At 44.2% G+C, this 22,866-nt stretch overlaps 1 long non-coding RNA gene across 1 annotated transcript; it reads right to left on the reverse strand.

The window, feature by feature from the left end:
• Positions 1-16,148: 16,148 nt before the first annotated feature.
• Positions 16,149-16,809, reverse strand: LOC119660321. The gene is made up of 2 exons (XR_005250419.1): positions 16,406-16,809; positions 16,149-16,318 (listed from the first exon to the last, which is right to left on the reverse strand). It is a non-coding gene; the product is annotated as an uncharacterized LOC119660321 (long non-coding RNA).
• Positions 16,810-22,866: the final 6,057 nt, after the last annotated feature.

The following is a 22,866-nucleotide window of genomic DNA, read 5'->3' on the forward strand; positions in this document are numbered from 1 at the left end:
GCTCCGTTCGAATGCAGTCAGTTACCCCTGACTGCAAACTATCCAATGTGTACGGTTCACATGACACCTGGGATTTAGGGAGGTGTTTTTTGACTCCCCAGTCTAGATCCGCAGCGTTTTATAAGTTTTTTAAAAGTAGTTACTTTTTTTCCTATAGTTTTTTTTTCTGAGCAAAATTCCTAAAAGGAAAAGTTCCCAGTTTAACTATAGATTTTAGTTAAGGATTGCAGACACGTGTTTCGGACACAACATAGGTCCTTCTTCAGTGCTGGTTTTCTAATCCAGCGTTTTGTTAGTAGTAGGATCACCTTGTACAGGGTGTGATTATCATCACTCACTAACGGTCTTCGTAGACAAGAGGCTTGGCCCTTGGAAACCCACACATCGCCCTAGAGGAGAGACAGCTTACCCTCTAAGAGAGATAGGTTGGCCCCAGGGAGCTATATTCCGCGTCCGTCTATTCTGCATTGCTTGACCCCGTTACGGAAGCTGCTCGGCAGTCAAACAATTATTATAGCCCACTGTAAGGTTCAGATAGCTTTGATAGGTTTTTCCCCTCTCTTCCCAGTAAAGTGTGCTTCTGTACCAAAAGCACCGCTCTGGACCTTAACAGGGTTACCGGAGGGTCAGCCAGGTATAGTAATGATGAAAAGAAGAGAAGTCCTGGCTTGCCCCAACAGAAGGCCCCAGCACATCAAGAGATTGTCCAATACTCCTAATACCGAACCGTTGATTCAGCACTGGTCGTTCTCCTCCGGCTCTTTCATGAGGAGCTTCTTAGAAGGCGCAGATAAATCACTTCGTCCCGACAAAGAGCAGTCATCCATTAGACAAATCCCGCTAGACAAAGAATGGAAAGGGACAATTTATTGCCATCGACCCGCCCTTGGTCTAACTTCATTCTATTCAGAGTTAAGTGGAGTGAGACCATAATCTGGCTCACAAACACTGGAATACAAAGGTAAGTCGACTTGGTGGTGATATGGTACCGCAATGTCAGCCGCGGCACTACCTCCGATGTGACGAGGTTCATCCACTTCAGGGCACAATTGAAGGACACTTGAAGTCTGTGTTACTAACGTGACAGGAACTTCCCCAACTTCATTTGCGGCCGGACTTACACGCTTATTTCGGGTTACTCCAAAATTTCTAAATAACGTTTTGTATATTGAGGGAAGCAACTCTATTGCAAAGCAAATAATAGTCGACTAATATCAGTACTTCTTCATCACTCAAAGCAAAAGTCCTTGCCTTTCTCATATTTTCCAGATTATCAGCCGCGATTCTAGTGAAATGTACACCAGTTTACGAACCAAGAATTCCTCCAGATTCCTCTCAATTGTTCACATTGTAATCAATGAACAAACGAAAAAGGTCAGGTTTTAAGTCAATCAAAACTTCGGTACACCACCTGAACCAAACTAGCGTAGATACATTTATCATTGCTAGAACTTAATCGGGGCGGATAGTATGTATGTAGGGCAGAGTGCTTGCTAAGACATACGTGCAATTACGTACGGGGCAAGTCTTTAAAATTGCACTAAATTATACCCTGCGAGCGCATGGAAGCGCCGGGGTAAGCTGCTAAGCCTTCTTACAATGCATCGTTATCTTTGTTGTGGCTGTTGTTTTCGACATTATTGCTTCCACATGTGCGTAGTTCGGTTAATTACTTTCTCAATAGTTTCCCGATTGTAATGAAAAGTTTCATCAAAATTGCATGCTTTTAGACGCTTAAACTTTTCCCAACTCTTGTGTTGCATCAATGCACTTCTTCGCATATATTCCCTTTAGGCGTAGTTTCGCTATGCCTCCCGGCAACTCAGTCCTTCTTCGAGCCCAACAATTATATTGCCAAACTACGGCAAAGTTGCTCCTTCCTGCATGCAGCTCGCACTGCCTCTGGACTTACATGCATTAAATGACGCGGTTTTCGTCTTATGCACCCGCGTACGGTTCATTACGATTTTGTGGTTAATGCAGAAAAAAGTTGAAGGCCGCTGCCGTTCGCCTATTGAAACTTCACCCTCATTCGTGGCAAGTTTAAGTCCCATTGTGAAGAAAAAGTTATTTTAGGGTACTTTTAATTTTATTTATTTGTGGAGCTCTTAAGACTTGTTACGCGCTACTTTGTACGGCATCTTTACAAATGCCGAAAGCAAAGTCCGCTCCTAGGAGCAGTAAGTGAGCTCCATTTGTAAAACAACTGCCAGGAAGTTAGCAGATTCGAGGTTATGCGGCTTGAATTGTAGCAAGTACCGTCTGCAGTTGCTGGTTGCATTTCCCAGGAGGACCAGGCGAAGAACTGCGGCAAGGAACGGACGTTCTACTGCTGGAAGGATATTATTTCTTACATAGCTAGTAAGAGTACGTCAATGGTTAGACGGAATATTGGTTTCCTCTACCGAACGAATTCATTGAGAGCAGATTGGATTAATGGAATCAAAAAGGTATTATTCGAGACGACAACGATTATTCCTTGCTTACACTAACTCCGGAGTGATACACTGAAGCAATGAAATAAATCAGGACTTTAAAAAGTATAAGGACTTTGAATGGAAGTGAAACTCCCTTGCAGTGTACGTTTTCCACGTACACACTAGAAAAAGTCACTCCATTGATAACTGAAGTGCGAATGCCAGAAAGATATTTGGAGAAAAAGGCAACTTTCGACTACTACAATCCCTTAAATCAGGTAGAACCAAGCTATCTCTCTTATTCTCGCTGATAAAACAATCAACTTCTGAGAGTTAAATGAAACGACGATCATTATCAGCGCAACAACCGATATCCGGTATAGGCCTGCCTTAACAAGGAACTCCAGACATCCCAGTTTTGCGCCAAGGTCCACCAATTGGATATCCCTTAAAGCTGTCTGGCGTCCTGGCCTTCCCCATCGCTCCATCTTAGCCAAGGTATGCCTCGTCTTCTTTTTCTACCATAGTTATAGACTTTCCGGGCGGGATCATCCTCTTCGTCGTCGTTGTATAGGCTACGGAATTGTCCATCCTCATGTAGGGGACCAAAAAGTCTTCGGAGGATTCTTCTCTCGAACGCGGCCAAGAGTTCTCATTTTTTTTTGCTAAGAATCCAGTTCTCTGAGTAATTCTTAAGGACTGGCAAGATCATTGTCTTGTACAGTAAGCGCTTTGACCCTATGGTGAGACGTTTCGTGTGGAACAGTATGATGCCATAGGTGGTTTTAAAGTCAATGAAAAGATGGTGCAACTGATGTCCATATTCCAAAAGCTTTTCCATCGCTTGCCGCACAGAAAAAATTGATTTGTTGCTGATTTGCCTGGAATCAAGCCTCTTTGGTGTATTCTGGGTGCATGGGGCTATCTCACCTAGCGAGAAAGCGGAGATTATCTTAAACATGGTACTCAACAACTTGATACCTCTATAATGGCTGCACTGCGTGATTTCCCTTTTCTTATGTAAGGGACAGGTAATGCCCCGTTGCCCGTCGTCAGGCATTGATTCGCTGATGAACCGCCTGTTGTAGTTGTGCAGTGGGTCACCCACCATACCTAACCAATTCGACTCTAATTCGATTGGCTCCTGGCGCTTATGACCGGCTTATCACCAACTGTTTCTTCTATGCTTGGTTGTGGCAGCATTTGTCCGTCGTCTTCAGTTGACCTCCAACTCGCTGATATTTCGATTGTTCAGCAGTTCATCAAAATACTCAACTCATCGCTCTAAAATGCCCATTCTGTCAGAAATCAGATTTCCTTCTTTGTCTCGGCAGGATAAGCATCCAGGTGCATAAGGGTTCATGCTGCTGACTTTTTGGTGAAACTTGCGGGTCTGGTGCGGTTGTTCCCTGTAGTTTTCGAGTTCACGGACTTGTTGGTCCCCCCAGGCTTCCTTTTTCTGTCTGTGAAGTCGCTTCTCCTCCTCTCCTCTCGTGATAAGTTTTTGCGCGCACCCCGCGTCCTTTGAGAATGCAACCAAACTTGGTATACAGCATTCTTCCATTCCATTGCTAGTTTACATTCATCGTCAAACCAGCCGTTCCGACTCTTTTTGCAGCTGAGGTCATATTTATGATAACGTTCTTCAGGTGATTGTGAAGATCACTTGTTGATTTCTCATCTCCAGGGAATCTGTTAGCTGTAGTTATTGCGGCATTCATTTCTTCCTTAAAGGTGTTATAGAGGGCTGTGTTGTAAACGGCTTCAGCATTCCCTCTCACCTGATTGTCAGAGGGGATTGTAGGTGGTGTTGTATCATAATTCCACCCCGGCGTTCGATCAGCACGTGGTCAATTTGGTTGAAAGTGGTCCCGTCTGGAAAGGCCCACGAATGTTTGTGCACCCCTTTCTCCGCAAACTAGATACTTCAAACAATCATTTCGTACGATACTGATAACTGAATAATCCGCACTCCGTTACTATTGGTATCTGTAAGCTATGGGACCCAACCTATCGCTTGAATACGGGCTCCGTCCCTACTTGCCTGTTGAAATCCCCAAGTATGATTTTGATATCATACTTGGGAAGGCTTGGAGGTTCCGCCCAACTGTCTCGTAGAAGGTATCCTTCTCTCCTATGTAGGGGCATGAACCTTTACGAGGCTAATATTTCAAAATTTGTCGTCAAGGTTTGTTCGCAAAGGGTGGTTAAGAAGTCGATTCAATATGATGTCTCGTTGTATGTTTGACGACTGGAACACAGGAGTCGAAGCGAATGCGGAATTCAGCTAACAACTGGTGGTAAGTCGATTTATCCAATGTAATCACCTTTACGCAGGAACGTCGCACACGGAGATATTTCCACAAGATGTACGATTAGCCTCTGAATCGATGAGCTGGCTTCGCTGCTCCGTTGACGGACACGACGAGAGTTAATCTATTATCGAATGGACCGAAACTCGTCCTGTAAGCTAAGAATGAGCTGCCCGAATTTCACTGCCTATGCCGTCTCTGGACTCGCATTGGTTTGCACCTCAGTTACGGTCACACTAGGTCGCGCTGCTTCTACTATAGCATTGGTGAGTTCTGCTACTATATCAAGGGCCACGTCCTTCTGAATCGGAAGGATTGCTTGCACTGATTGTGGCAGGCATTGAAAGCCTTCAGCCTCCAATAGGATACCTACTTGGGCCCGCCTCGGACATCGAACTTGAACGAGTGCTCGCCTCGTTCCGAACTCTAAAGAAGCCCTCGTATGGTGGTTGCAGCGGCCTCTGAGGACCAGTGAAAACGTGTCGGGGTCCCTGTGGGTGTTGACCTCCGCCGTCGTGTGTTGGGAAGTTTGGAGTCGTTTTTATTATTTCAAAACACGGCAGTTTGTAAGCGATTGTGCAAAATCATGGATGAGTGGAATAGGATGTTGGTATGAAACTGTCTGAGCATTCAGACGTCAATAACCTCCTCATAACCGCCATCCATGGTTTGGCTTAGGAACGAAATGAAGTAGAGAGGACCAACAACTATTGAATGGTCTGTAGATACCTCATCAAGTCTTCAAGCTTTTTCTTCATAACAGCAAGCTTCTCGGATGAAAGTGAAAGATTGGAAAGCCGGTAGCGTTGATGTGGTGCTGCAGATCGTGCTTAATCGGCTGGGAGGGACTACTCTCCGTAGTAATGTTGCGACACTTTCTGAGGAGCGCATGAATGCGGTGGTCGATAACATGCTCAAAAATTAAAGAAAGAGTGTCATTTTGGATGATAGAAATTTTCCTCCACGTCTTTAATAAGGTTCCAGGATCTATTAAAGCCTTGTTCTGCAAGTCCACCAGCCACGAAAACGTTCGGCGCAGTTCGGGACCCACGTCAACCTGCCTATAGTCTTTCGTGCGGATGAAAGAAGAGTTCGCGGCCGCTAAAAGTAGGTTTTGTGGAATTAGGGACGGGGTACAGGGAGAACCCTCACCTCAGCGCCACTGTTGACCAGGAAGAAACGTCTTCTTAGGGGGTCGAAGATTGTAAGGTGACGTGATAATGCGCTTCGGGTAGCTGTCGCCGAGGCACCCAGCGAGCCTAGTTTTTTGTTGCGTTATATGTGCATCGCGTGCGCATTTAGTCACTGAAGCTGTGTATTTACGATGGTACTAACAAATCGACGAGGCCGATGGCGGTCCGAGCGTGCGACTACCTGAATTTCGGGAAGCAGATCTCGACCGTGAATGCGATCGCGATCAAACTCCCGAATGCAAAGTACCAGCCATCGCTGCGAGCTTTGTAGCCGCGTCGACCAGTGTCGCCACCATCGACTTAAGCTCGTCCACTTCTTGAGTTGTGTCTCGGGAAAGTTCCGTGACCACGAGGCACGCGTACAACTCACACAATTTGTCGACCGTGGCGGACAACACCTCCAGCGATCCCCGGTGCGCGCAGGCCAAGATGGCGCCGGGTAACAACTGGCTGGGGGTACGGTCGCCTAGCGCAAAGTCATTCGGCAAGCGATTAAGCTTTGCTTCCTCATTCACTGAAAGGCGCCGAATCAGCTGCTTCAAGCGGACGTAGGAGCACCCCTTCAGTACGTCGCTGACGAGTCCAATGGTCTCCCCATCGTGGTTAAACCGGGTGCCATCTGCCATGATGCCCGATAGCGCAAATTGTGCCTGCCGGACTGCGTCGCCAAAAGGGAGGTACTCTAACCGCGATAGCCGCCAGAGTCAGATTTGCGCCTTTTGCGGGTTTCTTCCCGCGTGACATACTCCAAGTCTTTCAGGAAGGAGCGGGGTAAGAAAAGAGAATAGGGAACGGACGAAACACAAGAGCAGAGAACGGCTGTCGCCCGACTGAATTTGCATCCGCCGACGCAACAATTTCCGCAAAAGAAAATAAAGGAAATGAAATAAAAGAAATGAGTGAAGTTGCCTGGATTGTAATGCATTCAATTGTGGTTTGGTTGTTGTTTTGAGGTTAGAACGAGCAGCATGACTGACTCAGCACGTTTTTTGTTCGAATGGGCGTTATCCGTTGGAGGTTGCGTTACTTTAGGGTGTTCCCAACCGATTTCATAAAGGCTTAGACAATTGCTCCTGCACTGCTTTCCCGTTGCACTTTATTGACGTGGGTCACGAATATAAGGTCGACAGGCGGGATTACGTTGCAATCGCTAATATAAATCACCTCAAAGGGGTCTTCTTCTGCCGGGGTCACAAATGTTGGGGATAGGTTTTCCTCCAATTAAAAATAAAAACTCTTTTTTAGTTTTTTCGATTTTATTTACATTTAAACGTTACACTTCGCCATTTCTCATGATCAACTTTGGTTGATCGACAGTCCATCCGAGAGTTTCTTGTCATTTTGACATCTCCTGTCAGTCCGTCAACTGTTTTCAGGTCCGTTTCGGCGGCAGAGGCGAATTCGCGGTGGCATTCAGGTTCACGCTTTCGATGTGCCGCCACAATATTATCGAAGAATACTGGACTGAAACTACCAAAAACAAAGAAATTGGTCGACGAACAGGCTTGCCACTCGTACGCACTGTGATCGGTCGGCGAAAGTGGCAATGTATAAATCATACATTAAGGAAGGGCGACAATTGCATTGCTGATTACGACATGCACTGGACTCCACTCTCCTAAGGTTACCTACAAATGGGTTGCTCCAAGGGCAATTGGCCCAGAACTGTAAAGAAGGAGCACAGGCGTCTCAGGAAACTGTCGGGGGAGCTAAAGCGCATTTTAGGCGGTAAAAGGCAACCATATATAAATAACACTTAATGTAATAAAAGCAACCAATTCGGACCATAGATTGGACATACATATTCTAGCTCCATTATTAGTTACTTGAAATTCTGTGCCTACCACTCAATCATTTCGATTGATGGCATCTCGATTTCATTAGAGTGATATAATACTAGCACCGTGTCACTTTCTAAGGTAGTCATGAATGACTATTGTCTGAACATTTTTCGCATGGGCAAATGAGATGCTCGCCAACATGAAGTTGCCAAAGCGTGTACATATAAAACGCTTCCCTCATAAGCTTACAAGTACCAACAAACAATTTCAAAAACATCGGTTGCCATCGTTTTACCAAATCCCACAATTCTGTCTAACCAAAAGGATAATGTTGACCCTCCCGATGCATCCTACGACGATTTCAAAGCAATTGTAGTCGAAATTTAGAAGTAATTTCCTAAGTAAGAACGACCAGGGTAATATGTGAGTACATGTACATCTCTTCTGGTAATTCCAATAGTCCTGTCCAAATAGCTCATATTTCATGGTACATTAGATGCATATTTGCGAGGGTCCAGCTATTTTTCCTTTGATGTACTGCGAAGACAACGCGATAACTAAAAATACAAGCAAGGCTTCCATCCTGAGTGTCGGCGTTATGAAGGTGCTACTGTCTCTAATTTAATTATTCACACCGGTTTGAGCTTTATTCATGAACTTGGCCTCTGCACGCGAACTCTTATCAGGAAGGGTTAGTCCCATCAGTGCCAGTTACCATTTTCTTTGAAACTGATACAACGAAAGCATTCTTAGATTTTATCTATAAACTTTGTATCTTCCGGTCCACGTAAGTAAGTGCTAAAGGATGCCCGATGAAAAGCGAAACGAACATCGTAAAGCTTGCAACATCACATAGTTTCTCAAAGATAATACAGGAACACACACGTATCTATACAATGCACATATCTCGCATACCGTATTGAATAGAGACGAGTCCTCCTCAAAAAGGATAAGTCCTTCGTCGACTTTTATAATCGATTTCGCGCAACCCCTTTCAGTCAGCCTCTACATGAATGAACAAAGTCAACCACGTGCACACATTCGAGCCTCCTGATGACCACATTATTAAGGCAATTCTCAACCCCCAAAAGATGGCTTTATGTTTGTCGGTAACTTCAACCCCCTGCGTTCAAACAAAGAGCTTTACAAGGTGTTTGGACAATTTAATTTATTTTCTTTCATCCCCGCTTTATTGATCCAATAAAGTAACTGAACACCACAATCTTCACCCCATATTCCTCCCTGACTTGTCATATAAAAAGGAAATCTACAAGTAATTGATCTCAGGACAATTCCGGGGCAAATAAAAAATCATAAACCGAAGTCGTTGCTCCAATGTTTTTATTCTCCAAACAAATCACGGGCCATTCGCCAATTCGAAATGAGGTGCTTCTGGGAGCATCCTGTGCGTTCGTAAATTGTCCGTGCTTCAATTTTTATTCACCGTTAAGTTAATCGTACGATTCGCAACTTGAAATCATCTTGTAAACCGAATTAGGATAAAATCCTGAGCCTTGGGCTACAGTGACGAGGGCGAAGTAACCTTCGCACGAAACTTAACACATACTCGATGTTGAAGGACAATTTGACTGAGACCGATGTCGGCCTGACTCCCTGATGACTCCACAAACTGTTAACTAAGTAAATTACAAGAAAATTCCAGAGCAATATTCATAGCTGGAAAATCTACGACAATGTGGAAACATGGATGCCAGTACAAAAACTCCCAACGCTGAGTGTACATCGGTTTATTTGTAATTCTCCTATAAAGTTCGCGTGCCAAACCGTAAAAGATGCGTTTTATAGCGAAGAAATAAAAAGAAATGTTGGTCGAAAACCGAAACGCCGTAACATACGCATAACAAAAGTTTTCCCATCAAATTAAATGCCCTAAGTTAATGCGTTCTTAAGTTCACCAGAATACGAAGAGGGTGTCCCTCTGAATATTCCTTCTCGATTCGCCAAATAAAATGGACGCACCAAAGGCACTCTGTGGCTATAATTTTTTCCTGATCATTTTGTTGAGAATTAAGTGGAATATGATCATGATTTTTTCTCATTTCACAAAGGCAATTATTAAGGATGCAATAAATCCGTACAGACTTGGGAAGATACGAATGATTCTCGAGATTGCATAGAACGTTACACTTTTATTGCGTAAGGAAATGGGACATGCATAACTGTTTATATTATACGAATATATTTCGGGAACCTGATAGGATGTGGGATTCGATTTTCTTGGATAGGGATTTTGATACAAATTGGCAAGCTTGCTTTATCTCCGATGTCACATCAGACAGATGTTGCGGTATTTGCAGTAAATAAGGACATCATTAAGGCACGCCCTCCAAGTGAACCAATTTCGTTAAGTGCTCGATTTGGTGCCAAACTCAGGCTTAATTATTTCCATTTTCTACTATCTACAGTGATACCCCCAAACGTAACCCGCGCTTTAAGTTAAGTCCTTGCGGTTTTAACATAGGTACCTGTCGTGGAGACTTAATCCTACGGTCTTCTTAAGACACGGATTGATTTTGGGACCACAATCAGAGCCCCGCTGTGACAAGCAGAAACGGTACCAGTTTATGAAAGTGCATGGTTTAGCATTCATACTGGTGGATGCAAGACACACCTACATCTCTACCGAACTAAGGAGTACGGCACCCGTGTTGAAACGCAACACCACGCCGAGGCCCGAAGGTCTCTTCTCGCTTGAGCATCACCAACAGTCCCATGAAGCTCCCTCAAGGGGGCCAACCGCAAACAACCGAGCTGTACTCATATACGACAGGAATTCTCCCGAAGTATATGAGTCCAGGGGCTACCCCGGTTCCCATGGCACCAGTATACCCCTGGTAAGGTTTCGTGACCGAAGCCACTTCAGATGAGTCCCCGTGCAGACTCGGGTCTGATCGCCCTTATTAAGTCTTGGAGCATTCGCCTACTGCATCACGGCCGGCAAGCCAATGCGATACAGCGTTCCCCGGTGTCACCACGTGGTGGTTCTCCTCGGCCACTTGGTTTTGGTTCAGCCGACAGGGTTGCCGCCCCGCCTTCCTCTCCGCCACCTCAGAGCACCCCCGCGCTTTAAGTGGAGGAAGGAGACTAAGCCAAAGGACTGAAGCTGAAGGGTGTTGTAGGACCGGCATAGCCTTTGGATCCGGAGGTGAAAGTAAATGCCGATCAAAAATGTTCGCACTACGTGTACTCCAAGAGGCGATGCGTAAAATAATGTCGGAGTTAGCAGAGCAGTCCATCTAGAAATTACAAAGTTTGAAAAGGAAGAGGAGATCGAGGGCACGGATCCGTGACAGAGAAACGACCCGGGGAAGGTTCCTTTTGAAAAAGAGGGCCCGGGTGAAGTTACGTTATACAGCATGAAAAGTGCGACAATCGCGGTTGCGGAAAGGGCACCAGCTTGCGCAACAATATTCAAGGATGTTTCTGGCAAAGGATCGCCTCCTTTACCAGTTGTTGAGGAGGGCTGAATTGAGGTAAAATCGAAAGAAGAACGTAGGATAAAAACAGACATTTTAGAAGCTCGATTGACAATGTTAATGAAGTCGGAACTGAAACGAAGTTTGTCATCGAAGTTTACACCCAGGCCTTGAAGGGAGGTCAGTAGTGAAAGGAGGTCTTTGCCAAAAGGATAGCGAAAGGATGTTTGGGACCAAAGTGTAAAGATTCGACTGCAGGAGAGCAGTCAGGTAGTCAGCGTACAGCAACATGGACAGGTGAAGACGGAGGGGAGATCATTGGCAAACAAGTCGAGAAACCGGAAATTGGACGCTTCAGGTACGAAAGGTTTTGTGTATTCCTTATATAAACACATTTAAGTGTGCAGATTTTTCGGGAGGGGGGGGGGGGTAGTTTCTGAGAATGGGTCCGTTCACGAAATGATCACTTTCGAGCCCCACTCCCCACCTTTCCAACAGATGTCAAACCTAAGATCTGCTTCGGAAAGTACTAATCGAGAACTTTCCCACCCCCCATGACTATATTTGGTGAAAAAAATGTACACCCTCCTTTTGCATGAGTGGGGCCTCCCCTTAAATTCGGCGTAAAATGGCATAACTCACTGTATGCGTGAATGTTCACAGTTCCCACCTTAATGCAGCTGTAAAAAAGGAGCAGTTAAGCGCTGCCACCGACTACGGCCACACGAAAATAACGAAAGCTAAAAACTAATCTCCATTATAACGAGAGTGATGAAAAAACTAACTAGTTTGCTAATAAAATTTGTGTACCAGTATCGGTTACCGTTTATGTTTTTAAGGTTTTGTGTGAAACAATGTCGATGTCTATCCGTCTTTTTGTTTTTGGAAGAGATGGAAATCCGATATTCTCCGTGCCCTGTGAGAAACTGGGTGAAATTATAATTAATCTTACCGTGTCGTCTCTTCAAACACCCCTTGATGCTAAAGATGAGCTTGTGAGTCCACCCTTTCTCGAACATTGCCAGCACTCTTGTCATCTATTAATGGATCTCTCCCCCTCAGCGAGATGAGCTTCCTATTGTATATGTTCGCCATCTCATCTGTTAAGATGTCAGTCGCCATCATTCCCGAGATGACGAATACTGCATCATCTGAGACAGCCCTGAAGGCAAAGTCTACCCTCAGAGCGATGCTCCTATAGATTACACTCAGTTTGTTAGCGTTAACTAACATCCACAATGTCTCTTTCCAAACTGGGGTCGCAAAGTGCAGAACTGAGGTCACTACCCTGGCTATAAGCAACCTAGAGGCATACAGTGGCCCTCCCACATTTGTCATCATCCTTGCCAGGGCCCTACTTGCAGTGGATGATTTGTCGCAAACATACTACACTTGTTGCCTATTACTGTCTATCACCACTCCCAAGTATTTGTTGGTCAGCTTGGAAGTGATGATATGATTTCCGATTCTAATACAGGCGTGATTTCTCTTCCAGCGCTTAGTGATGAGGAACGCTTCCGTTGTTTCCTCCACTAGTGTCAGACCAGACCTCTCTCGCCTGAATATAACTCAACAGCACAACAACCAGTGCAATGTCGCCAACGAAACCCACCACCGGAGAAGATTAAGCAAATCGTTGTACATGACGTTCCACAGTAGTAGGCCCAGTACGGAGCTCTGTGGGACAGCCGTGGGAACAACGTACTCCTGGGGTTCGTCATTGGTGTCACATCAGAGCCTTCTTTCAGCTAAATAACTATCGACGATAGCAGCAAGATAGGTGGGAACACAAACCTTCGATCACGCCAGTAACCAATTTGATAGTATTAATTTTTAATCTGGCTTTACGGAACCGATACTGCCAGTCTGAGAGGTCTACTTGGCTCTCAACAACCGGGAGTAATGTATTATAGATTATCCGCTCTAACATGTTCCCCACAGTTTCCAAGAGACACATGGGTCTGTATGAGGATGGTTCACATGGAGGTTTAGCAGTCTTAGACGGAAGTATCAACTTCAACTTCCATTCCACCAGTAGTTTGGTTGTCTACTGGGGAATGAGGAGGTGCTCATTCATGGACGTGTTATATGCTGAATTCGGCCACATGAACAGCTTTTTCCTAAGAGGCGTCTGCTTTATCATGTTGATCTAACCACACCTCTATGAAGGTCTGCAAAAGCTTTGTATCTTTTGCAGACCAGCCTGAAATCTTTTTCGGTTTCGGGCATGATGGGTTCATGCCTTCGCGAAATGAAGCACCTCTTTAAAAAAATCTGCACTCTCCGACGATAGACAACCCATCCGATTAGAACTTTTCCGGCGGCCAACAACTTCTGCATAGAAGCCACAGGTTTTCCGGAAACTCACAATGGACTCCTCGGTAAGTTCCTCCAACTTGAACTGTTCCATTTTGGCAATACAAATTTCTCCTTTGAATGTCACTTCATCGAAATTGTATCTCATGATCTCATGTTTTTGGGCACGCACTGGGTCATTCTCCCCAAGTGAGTTTTTAATTTGCCTGTGAAAGTCATCAGTTTTGCATATGCTAAATCTTTTCAGCTTGAGTATGAGATCCCCTTTCTGGATTCTTCGGATTCTGTTCACATTTCCGCTCATATCTTTTATGTCGGGATCAACTTTGACCTTTCTGAGTAACTTCGCGTAAGACACATTTCTCTTACTGGAGATAACAATCGCCTCTGGACGAATTCGCACTTTTGTTTTTTTTTCGCTTTTTTCCTGGTAAATTTAGTCCATCTCTCGTTTTCGTTCGTCTTGGCCTTCTGAGCTATTAGTGCTTTTGGTTTTCAATACGGGTTAGGCGTCACTTGGGTCACTTGTGACACTGTTGGCACAGCTGATTTCGGCGTATCCTTAGTATTCTTTTCCTCCTTCTGTTAGCTATTATAGAGGGGTTTAATAGCCATCATCATATTCTTTATGGCTTGGTGTATGTTGTGTTTGTCCTTGATAAACTCGGACAGCTCAATTATTTTTGCCCAAGCTTGGTGAAGGGCAATTCCTCCGGGTCGAGACTCTCTCTTACCTGTACTTTATTGTTTACCGTCTCTGCCATTGAAACTTTTTTGGAATGGGTCTCTTTCTTGGTCCTGGAATACCCACTGCCGTCATGCATCTTGAACATATGCGGTAGATGTTATCACGGTTTTTGTCGTACTGGTGTACTGGGGTTCTGAGCACGTACACCGTAAGTTTTCTTTTTCTCTCGTCTTCCATGGTGGTTTTATGTTCTGGGTATCCTTCCCTGTAGACCCCTTTACATACAGGAAGTGGGGCCATTTTGTATTGACTTAAAGGGGAGGCTACCCTACATGCGAAAGAAGGGTGCAACATTTTTTTTACAGAATGTGACCATGTGGGGTGTTGAATGAAAGGGCTCAATTAGTACTTTTCAAAACTGATCCCATATTTGATATCGGGTGAAACGTAGGAGAGTGAGAGCTGAAAATATGACCCTCAAAAAGTGTAACAGGTCTCGTTCTCAGGACCTACCCATCCGAAAAATCTGAAAAAAATCACCTTTGTATATCTAAGCGAAATCTAAGCCTCCAAATACAGCCCGTTCCGAAATGTGCACAAACAATATTAATAATGGTATATTAGTATATTTTAGAAATTTAGCTGGATTCATGCTAGAACCGCATAAGGGATAACATGAGGCATAATTTTAGGAAGTTTGAAGAAAATCCAACTATTACTAACGAAGTTATATAAGGTCAAACTTTTATAGTTTATGTGGATTTGATGCGTTTCAAAACGTGTATGATGTCATTATAACGTATTAATTCGTCAATAGCACAACAAGTGAGCTCATATATGGTTCGATTAATTTATATACGTGCATGTGTATGTACAATATTAGGTAATAGACAGTTTGTTTGTTTAGGGTGAGCACAATATATATATTATAGTTTGAAGAAAAAGATGGAAGAATATTTTGGGTGCACCTTCTGACGTGGCACCCTTAAAGCACTTTTTTTGGTGATGGGTGGATAAGTTGTCCTGTACTTCAATAATGAGCGATGCTATGGGGCTGGCATTGTGACTTTTGCCAAAGGTATTAATAAATACGTGGTGAAAAGTTCGCATTTGTATCTTTATTCAATTCTTCCAAAAAAAATTCTCAAAAAAGCCAAAAAGGACTTCATATCCCGTGTCAACCTTCTTAAGATGAACTGAATTTAGTTCTAAAAGTGTTTAGGTGCCAGCAATATTTGGATGCTCAAAATATTTTTGAAGATTAACCTTAATAGCTTTCAAGCTTTTCTCTTGGAAATATATGTATGCAAATATAATAAGATACAAATTCAATTTGTTTCTCCAAAGTAAGAGTTTCACTTAAAATCGACGTCTCCGGAGTTCAATGACATAAATGTTTTGGAATAAATGCAAATATTTTGATAGTTTCATTTAGACTTGAAGTACATTGAACTCCTGGGCAACAGTTCCCAATCCGCAAACAAAGAAATATTGCGTTTCAATCGCTGCTCTGGCCAGTTGTCGTTTGCTACTTCAAATAATTTACCCAGTCTCCAATCCGTTATTCAAATTTTCTAGATTTTTGTCCCTTGGTACGAATGCAACTCGTTTCCACGAAACACTCCACTCCGGCCTTCTCTTTTGAGTTTTTCCCTGGCAGACCGAGGCTTGCACCATCTTGGCTCTCAGAAGTGTCTAAGGTTGCTCCCCGGTATTACTTGGATATTACTTGTAATTACGTACAATTGTTCTTAAAGAGATCAGGAATAATTGTTCCGTAGAAGAAATGGTCGCTTTGAGACGAACCCGTTTGAGATATTTACGTTACTTTTGAGTGCAGTGAAATAAGAAATTATGTTTAGTTATTTTTAAGTGATGGAAGCCTTCTGGACTTTTAAAAAAGTGTTTCTTCTCTAAACAGGTGAAATTTCGTACTCACTTACACCAACACATCACGCTGCACCGAAATTTTACTGGTAAGTACCACCATTGTTTACGCTAGGCTGCCTTTAATTTTTTATTACCTTTCACACAATTTTACATATTTGCATTATTTGACATCTTGTTCTACTAAATTAATCTAAGGGAACACCCCTCCAACATCAGTTTTCCTTGCTGGCGTCGTCATCGAGCGCAATGTTTTAATCCAACTCCAAATCCATCTGAATCTGATCCTAACCCAGGAGAGAAATCAATTGCAAATCGTTGAAATTTGAACAAACCTCTTTTAGGATATGCAAATAGAAAGTGGAAATATTTACCTGAAATCGGAGCGAAAGTAGCTCAATACCCTTGGCAGCCTTAGCGATACCACCTAAATCTCATGAGTTTCGAGTAGAATCGTTAATTTTTATAGTAAAATGTTATGTTCGGGCATTAATTGAATTTAAACCACGCGATGAAGTGGAATTTAAAAATTTAAAAGCAGTCATATGTGCTCGTCCTACGACGGAAGAATGGTTGAAACCGGAGTTCTCCAACAATAACCTTATAGTATCCTTGTACACATAATAGGCATGTTTCCCTCTCAAAAACTACGGCTCTCAAAAAGTTTTCTGTTATTAAATTCAATTTGTTCACTCACAATCACTTCCTGCATATTTTCGACTCATAATCGTCGTCACTTGACTGCGGTATTTCACACGATTTAGGCGAGCATTCCGTAATGAAAACTATCACGCGATTGCCCTCTGAACAGTTCTGCGGGAAACCCTAGTAGCTTGTTCTTAGAAGGAATCTTAATGCCTACCTGTTGTAGGGGGACGATCGTTTGACCATCGACTAGGATGTCATAGGAACTTTAATTAGACTTTCGTGACAATCAAAAACTCCTTACATGAGCGGATTCCACAGGCCTGAACAAACATAAAAGTGAATGCACAGAACCCATACGTGGAAAGTTAAATTTGAATTTGTGGTAAGAAGACAAGGAGCGGCTCTTTTTGTGTTCGCGAGCATGCTAAAAACCGCGCTGAGAATATTAAGTAGACTTTTAATGAGAATTATGGTTAAAAGTTCAAGGAGCGGCCATCCTTGGGGAGTCTTGACCCCAGTCTACCGCTGAAAATGGAAATAAGCAGAAATGTTGATGTAAGCATTTTGTCACATATGGAAGTTTGCCGGTAATCGACGCGCGGAAGGTGGAAAAATGCAGAAATTGTCAATGAAGAGAGAGATAACAGAGGAAGGACACACACCCTTTAGTGCTGTAGAAATCACCTTTGGGGTCAAGAAACGACACCAAACGACACGGACCGTAGAACAACGATGACACCTTGGCTGCTTAGATTATTACATGTTCTCATTTCATTAAGGCGGAACTGAAGAGCAATATGAAAGGGTGCGGTATTACTTAAATATGGAACTATTCAGGAGTTAATGGTTGGCATATAATTATCGCTTAATTACTTGATGTTCAAGTGGTTCCTCGCTTCTCCGAGTCTTGTTTGCACGATATCTAGTCCGTGACGGATCTCATAAGAAAGAGAAATTTAATTCCATTAATGTCTCAATAAACACTCAAATTAACAAACAAACGGAATCAGTTAACCCTTCTAGTATTTTCGTCTGTATATGAAGGATACGTGGGATAGGCGCATAAATCATTCATGTATTAAAGACATTCATTCTCGATGATTATCACTAATTTTTATATTGCTTGTGTTGGAAACAGCATCGGAGAAATTATAAGAAATTCTATGTGAAAAAATGTGATGAATACAAGAAACCTAAAAACAACCCTTTGACTGGAGAGGAAATAGTTTGCTGCAAGACATTTATGCTTCGGTGGAAAGTCGATCACATCTACGTGATTCTTCTTACTTTATCCTTTATCTTATTTTTCCTTCAAATAGAAGCTTATCAGTTTTGATATCTTGCAATTCTTCTTGTTTTTGTTTAACCTTTGTCCCGTTGCACCATTAGTACCGTTTTAGTGCGACAAACTCCTAAGGCCGTGACTACTGCTATGAGAGCAGGGAGGCAGCGTGCAGCCGGCTCGGATCTTCAGAGCCAGCCCGTGGCATTCACGAAGGAATGCAGCTCCCCCACCCTGCAGCTATAAATGTCTCTGAGGTCCCTAAAGAATGGTATACCCAGTGTCCATAGCCTAACTCTAGCTAGAGCTGGGCAAACGAAGTGCCCGAGGGTCCCCCCTCCTTCTCCGTAGCTTTGGCAATGGGAATTGTAGGGTATGCCGAGCCTGGCGATCCCCTATAGGCCAGTGTCCCGTGCAGACCGTCGTAATCTTGTAAGCATTTGCACGTGTCTGGCACAGGAACTTTCGTGATCGAGTTTTGTTATAAGCGGACGAAATCCTTTTTGACTTGGCACAGGTGGTAAGCCTTCGCCATCTAAGGCCCGCGGCTGCTAAGCAATGCGAGTAGAGTCCGCTCTTAACAGTCGCCGGCAACACATATACCGTATCCGCCGAAGGGCTGCCAAGAACTGAGCCCCGCCTGAGTAATCCGTCAGCCCGTTCATTCACTTCTACGTTTCTATGCCCGAGAACTTAGAGGAGGGTGACCTTGAGCGTACCGCCCAGATTGTTCAATATTTTTCTGCACTGAACCATCAGCCGGGAGCGTCGCTGAGTACAAGAACTTTATGACCGTTTGGCTGTCGGTCAGAATGGCTGTGATGTGCTTCAGGCTCGGATGACGCTTCAACCATCGACAACCTTCCGATATCGCCAATACTTCCGCTTGGAATATACTGGCGAAATCTGGGAGTCCATATGACTCGGATACACCATGTGCATTCGAGAAAACCCCCGTACTGACTTCACAGATATCTTTGATCCATCGGTGAAGAATATTGTGTCCTAACCTTGTGTCATAACCTTGAAACACTCCCGGTTTTCCACTCTGTCTTGATTGGAAAGTCCACAGCAAAGCTTCTCGTGAAATTCAGCCAGTTCAATGCAAAAACTGAGTCGGCAAAGCGTCGCTCATACAGGTTGCGATAGTTAGTGAGTTTAGTTTAGTGGGTGAGCCGCAGCTCCAAGCAATCAGACCTTTGTTAGACCCATTATACTATCCTCATAGATCGCCTATTTATTGGCCTCTCGACGACGACGCTCGCAGGCTTTCACGAACCTAAGAGTATTCGGCAGAGTCAGAAAATGGGCAGACTCTCCGTTGAAGAAAACCTTACCAAGGTATCTTCATCTGAGGTCTGAGAGGTCAGGCAACTGTATACAAAGTGCAGGGCGGTCTCCTCCTCCTTCTCACATTGACTACACATAGCCGAAACCACCATCCCGATCTTTTTTTTAAACTACTATTTACGAGCAGTGTCCCATTAAAAGCCCTACTAAGGTTTTCATGTCCCACTTTTAAGGGACAATAAAAATGCCGCTCTGGCACCCCAGGGTCTTTCACAAAAATATTTTCGGCTGCCGGCAAGTGTTCAAATTTCTCCACTCAGCTACGTGAATTCTTGCAATTTCACCTTTCAGAATAGACTTGACAGTGGAAGGCCGGGTTTCAAAAGTTGGTTCCACCCCCACCATTGTGGATCCAGACCCTTGGCGAGCCAGTCTGTCAGCCTCCTCAATACTAGCGATGTTAGAGTGCCCCGAAACCCACATCAGGAATGGGTCGGCCAAATTTCAGCAACACCGGAGGACAATTCCACACCAACTGGCTTGACATGTCGTTGCTGTTTAGTGCTGAGCCCGACTGTCGGAACAGATTCGAATAATCCGACCCCTCCATTTTTGTCGCAAGCATTCTTCTGCTATCAATGAAATAGCATATATCTTCGAAATATGGTTGTCATTTTTCGGAGGGGTCGAGACAGTTCCATAATCGGATTCCCTGAGAATAGCGCTGCGCCCGTACCGCCCTCCATGACTGACCCGTCAGTGAAGATTATTAGGTCTGTAATCTGAAAAGACTCCTGGCCATTTATCGACCATTCTTCTCTTTCGGTGATTACGACAGTGTATGTCTTTTCAAAAACGAATCTGGAAACCATATGATCGGTCGACATCATCGCTACCGGATGTTTGTCAAAGGATTTCCAGATAGACGCATGACATATGATTGGCTGCCTCTTCACGCGTCGTTGGCTGCTTTCCGTTTCACCCCCAAGTGAATGGGGAGGCTTAAGGATAGCTTCAAGTGCCGCAGTCGGCGTAGTACTCATGCCTTTACGTTTGGCATATTGGATAGCTCTGATGAATGTTCCACTGGGAACGTCTCCTGTGTCATAGGGGAAATATGCTGAGCACCAAAGTATTTATTTATCTCCCTGTTGACTTTTTATGGTTAGTTTAGCCCATGTGGTGGCCCTACTAGAGGCCCGATTAGTTTGGATTCTATCGCATAGGATGTCCTCCAGATCCTCCCCACAGATTAAAACAATATCGTCCGCGTAATCTTGGATCTGTATTCCAGTATTTGTTAGCACGTCCAGAAGTTCGTCCAGTACCATACTCCACATAGGCGGCGATAGCACCCCGCCCTGTTAAAAAAGATTTCAGGCTGGTCTGCAAAAGTTTTGCACCAGCAGACTTTCATAGAGGTCTGGTTGGATCGACCTGATTGAGCAGGCGCCTCTACGGAAATAGTCGCCCATGTGGCGCGTCCATGACTAGGAGGTGCTTATTCCCCAGTAGAATACCAAACTACTGGTGGAATGGTGATCTGGCTAGCCTTCGATCAGCCTGCCACCGAACCAGGAGAGCGGTTGGTAGAGTCGATCAGGGCCAAAAAGAGTGGGTCTATAAGGAAACCCACAAAACCCTCAAGCTCGCCATCCAGCGATGTAAGAGGAAATGCTCTAAGGAGCTCTACTCAGAAGCGGGCGTAAAACCCGTGGGGCAGTGCTTATAGAATCGTGATGGGACGATTCAGAGGTCGTTCATCTTCGCAGATCACGTGTCCTACCCTCTTGCTAAAAATCATCCAGGGGTTATTCCCCCAATAAAAAGAGGGCAACGACACATTCCAGGCACCTCTGAATGTAACGGCAATTCCTCCTGTCACCAGAGGCGAGCTGCTGGAGATCTACGGTAGAAGAGGAAACAATAAAACGTCAAGCCTGGACGAAGTACCGAATAAGACCCTTAAGCTTCCCGTGAAATCCAGTCCGGACATGTCCGCTGAGTTGTTCGAAGCGTGCATGTTTGAAGGCACTTCTGGTACTTCTGCCTAAGCCTAGTAAACCTCCAGGTGAACCATCCTTATACAGACCCATATGCCTTTCGCACAATGGGGAAAATGTTAGAGAGGATAATCTATAATAGATTACTCCCTGTTATTGAGAGCCAAGGCGGCCTTTCATATCGGCAGTATGAGTTCCGTAAAACCAGATGAACCATTGATACCATCAAATTGGTTACTGACTTGTCTGAATATGCAATTCACAGAAAGGGTAGTACCGGCAAATATTGAGTGGTAGTAACCCTGGACGTGAAAAATGCATTTAATGCGGCCAATCTGGATCTAATACGCAAATCCCTAGCGAAGGTTGCTATTCCCGCCTATCTTAATGCAACATACGTTATCTCTGGAATGATGGCAATTGACATCTTGATGAAATGGTGAACATATATAATGCGAAGCCAATCTCTCCCTCATCGCTCGATGAAAAACGCTGAGAGAGAGAGATCCATAAATACAAAAGCAGTGGGAACGCTCAGGAAGAGGTCGGTGTAGTCACGGGGTCATTCCTCCCATCAAGGAGTGGTTGGAGAGACGACCCGATTAGATTTATTATAATCTCACCCAGTTTCTCACGGTGCAGGGAGTATATCGCCAATACCTGCACAAATTTAAATTGGAGACCTCACCCGACTGTCCAAATTACGATGGAGTCGCAGGGGACCCAGAGTATGTATTCTTCCACTGTCCGAGATTTCTAGAAGAAAAGAGGAATCTAGAGGAGGCTCTGGGAGAGGGGTTGGTACCAGAAAATTTGGTGCCGTAAAATGGTAGCAAATCAGGAGAATTAGGATGCGGTCAACTCCATGGTTGCGTCTATCCAAAAGAAACTGCGAAAAGCTGAAGAGAGGAGAAAAGCGCGCTCACGTGCGCAGCGTATGAAAGAAAGATGACTAGGCTGATTTCCCCCCCCCCGGCCGGGTGATGTAATACCTTATGGTGGTTCCGCAGGGCACGGAGGGAATCGGGGGTGGTTTTAGTGGCTAAAAATCCCACACGCAGGTGTGTCTAGACCAGTGTCTTTTGAAAATTTCCGCCTCAACAAAAAAAAAAAAGAATGAGAGGCTTGGCGCCAGAAAAGTCACACATCACACTAAAGAAGAGACAGCTCACTCTCACTGGGTGAGCCTATATTCAGCGGCAGTCTATCCTGCTGTGTACTGCTTGACCCACATATGTCCTAGGACAGTGTCCGGCACTAATGGAAAGTAAGTCCAGGCACCTGGGAGAATAATTAGTTCCCGATGAAAGTAGGGAACATAATGAACGAGATACCAACCACTACTTAACCAATAAGGTCGCACAACACTTCCTTTAGGTCGCAATGCAACGTCCTGTATTATTATGGTAGCTTCTTAGCAAGGATTAGAATGAATATTCAAGCGAGTGAGAAAGGACCCAAATAACTACTAAACGAGTTATGACTTCATACGCTAGACGGTAATTTGAAAATACAAGTAGCGAACCAGATAAAGACGAGCCAACCCCGGTACCAAATAGCCGAAAAGTTAAATAGGATCCATAACTTGGACTAATTGTTAATCGCGGCCAAG

The sequence above is a fragment of the Hermetia illucens genome, chromosome 6 (assembly GCF_905115235.1).
Source record: "Hermetia illucens chromosome 6, iHerIll2.2.curated.20191125, whole genome shotgun sequence".
Lineage (NCBI taxonomy): Eukaryota > Metazoa > Arthropoda > Insecta > Diptera > Stratiomyidae > Hermetia > Hermetia illucens.